Source organism: Nylanderia fulva, unplaced genomic scaffold (assembly GCF_048542155.1).
Source record: "Nylanderia fulva isolate GAGA-0341 unplaced genomic scaffold, ASM4854215v1 Scaffold79, whole genome shotgun sequence".
NCBI classification, from domain to species: Eukaryota; Metazoa; Arthropoda; class Insecta; order Hymenoptera; family Formicidae; genus Nylanderia; species Nylanderia fulva.
In genome coordinates this window covers 291,031-294,132 of record NW_028190905.1, presented here as the reverse complement: position 1 = coordinate 294,132, position 3,102 = coordinate 291,031, and the positions used below count along the sequence as shown (strand labels likewise).

Below are 3,102 nucleotides of genomic sequence, written 5' to 3'. Positions count from 1 at the left end.
TCAGTCATATCGGAACATAGATTATTGAACCATGAATTCAATTGGGAGGATGTAAAAGTCTTAGACGAGGAGCCTTTTTTAGGTAAACGTTTGATATCCGAAATGATCCACATAAAACGGCAGAGGAATAGTTTAAATTTACATAGCGACACTGATAAATTAAACGAGAATTTTGATCTGTTAATAGAAAAATTTACCAAAATCTAGCTTTGTGATTATACATAGCCGGGTTTTTTTATTAGACCTTTGACATGAGTGCCGATAAGTTTTAGTTGTTTTTATTTTTATTTTCATATTTTATTTTTATATTTTTATATTTGTTTTTTGCGTATATATGTATCGACTGTGTCGAGGTAGAATACCGCACAGTCGTTAGAGTGATGTGTCACGTGTAGCATCGTCTTCTCTCTGTTTTTACTGTCGGGGTGAGTGTACTTCCCGGTTTTTAATTTTTAATTTTTGTGGATTTTTCTACGTTTAATCTATACTATGTTGATTAGTGTTGGTAAGGGAGTCACTGCTCTGCTTCCTTCCTGACGATGGTCACCGTTAGGGAGACGCTCCGACGGCCGGACGGTTTGAATAGGGAGGAGAATGATATTTAATTTATTTGCGGATTGTATGTATATGAGTTTTATAATTTTCTGTTTGTACCGATTATCTTTTATTTTTGTTTCTTTGTATTTTGCAGCTACTGAAGAAGACCCGAAGTGGGTCGAAACGTTTAGAATTTAATAAATGAGTTTGATTTGAGATCTCATTTTAATTTATTAATTTTGTGCATGTCGTCCGCACAGGCTCCGATTGCCGTTGAGATTTTATTTTTATTGTAACACAATAATTCGAGCCGAGATTAACTGTTTTTATATTATACTCTGATTTTTCTATTCTTTCCTCCCTCTCTTTCCTCTGATCCTCCCAATCCTTCCTTAACAATTCTCCGAACCACCCTTCTTCCTCCCTTCTCCTCTCTTCCACTTTCTCTATCCTTTTTCCTCTTTTCCTAAAGTATTCTTCTCTTTCCCTTTCCCATTCTGAACCCACCTTTCCTTCCTTCGCCCTTTCTCTCATTTCTTCCCAGCATTTTCTTGCTAACTCGCTTCCTCTTCCTTCCTTCATTCTTTTCTTAAAGTTCCATGCTCTCTTCCCAGCTCTTGTTCTCAGTTTTTCTTTGCTCAGTTTCTCTCTCACCATGTATCCTGGTGCCCTTCTTTCTACCCCTAATGTCCATCTCAGGTAAATTTCCTCCAACCTTTCCATCCCCTCCCTCTCCTTCCACCCCATACTTCCACCCCATAGCTCAACACTGTCCACACCAGCTTATCAAACAGCCATAGCCTTCTCCCCCAGTCTTTTCCGAATCTTCTTTTCCCTATCCCCCATAATTGACCCATAATTGATGCTGCTCTCCTCATCCTTTTCCTCACCTGTCCTTCTTGTCCTCCATTCCTCTGTAGCCTGTATCCCAAATACGTAAATTCCTTTACTTCTCTCTCCTTTCCATCTCCATTCCCTTTTTTTCCACTTTCCTCCTTTCTCCTAAATCTCATTACTTTCGACTATTTTGCATTCAATTCTAGCTTTTTATGATCTAAATACTCTTCTCATCTTTCTATCATGCTCCTTAATTCTTCCTCCTCCTCTACCAGCAACACCATATCATCCGCGTATGCTAGCGTGTATATTCTTTTCTCCCCTAGCCTCACTCCTCCCCTTTTCATCTTCCCCATCTTTTCCTCTAAGTCCGCTATCAAAATATTGAATAACAACGGACTCAATGGGCACCCTTGCCTTACTCCTTTCTTTATCCAGAATTTCTCCTCTATTTCCTCCCTTACCTTTATTCTACATACCGTTTCCCTCATCATTTTCTCCACTCTTTTTCTCAGTCCCTTCCTTATTCCACTTTCTTCCATTGCCTCCATTACTTTCCCCCTGTCCACTGAGTCAAACGCTGCCTTCAAATTTACGAACAATTCCGTCATCCTTCCACCTTTTCTTTCTAATTGTCTATTAATTAGATAATTCATCACATAAATGTTGTCCATAGTACCCATTCCTCTTCTAAATTCCATTTGATTTTTTTTTTATTATCCTTTTTTCCTCCACCTCCTTCCTCAGTCTTTCCGTTAGGATTATTGTATAGTACAGTTTCTTTATTGCCTCTATCAATTCTGCCCTACTTATTTCCTCTTCCTCCTCCTCTTCTTCTTTATCTCTCTTGTTCTTTCTCTCCTTTCTTACTCTCCTCTCTTTCACTCCTCCTAGCAGCTTCATAAAATAATCTCTCCACTCTCTCATCTCAATGTCTTCATTTATTCCTTTCCCTCTCCTTCTCTCCTTGTTAACTATTTCCCACACTTCTGATTCTTTTTTCACCTCCGCTGCCCTCCTTTCCCATTTTTTGTTTTCTTCCTTTTTCTTCTTCTTACATAACCTCTTGTATTCTCCTTTTTTCGTCCTGTATTCTTCTCCCTCTCCTCCTTCCCTCCTTTATTTCCTCAGCTCCCTCCTTACCTTTCTTTTCTCTTCTCTACACTCCTCGTCCCACCAACCATTCTTCTCCTTCTTCTAATTCTCCCACTTTTTCCTTAAACCTCCTGCGCCTTTCCTCATTCCAAGTTCCTTCTTTTCTCCCTTCTCTATTCTTTCTCCTCTCCCCTCTCTGCTTTCCTTCTATCTCCACCTCCATTGGGTGATGATCTGAATCCACTTTATCTCTTACCCTTAACCTTTTTATTTTCTCTCTGCTATCTTTGTCTTCCAGTACGTAATCTATTACTGTGTTCTGTCTTCCTCCTGTAAAAGTCCATTTTCCCCTTTCATCTCCTTTTGTGTTCCCATTCAATATGCTCCATCCTCTTTCTCCAAAAAATTCTAATAATTTTCTTCCTTCTGCGTTGATTACTCTGTCCTTTGACTTTCTTTTATTTTCTCCTATCCCCTCTTCTCCTGCATTTTCTTCTCCCCTCACTCTTACCCCTTTTTCCGTCCTCGCATTAAAATCTCCTCCTATTATTGTGTAAACCTCATCTTCCTTCTCCTCTGTCCACTGCTCCATTTCTTTACATACCTTCTCTATTCCTTCTCCTGCATATATTC

General features: G+C 39.2%; 1 long non-coding RNA gene across 1 annotated transcript; it reads left to right on the top strand.

Annotated features, from left to right (window-relative positions):
• On the top strand, positions 1 to 753 carry LOC146720066 (uncharacterized). The gene is made up of 2 exons (XR_014926226.1): positions 1 to 425; positions 501 to 753. It is a non-coding gene; the product is annotated as an uncharacterized LOC146720066 (long non-coding RNA).
• The last annotated feature ends 2,349 nt before the right edge of the window (positions 754 to 3,102 follow it).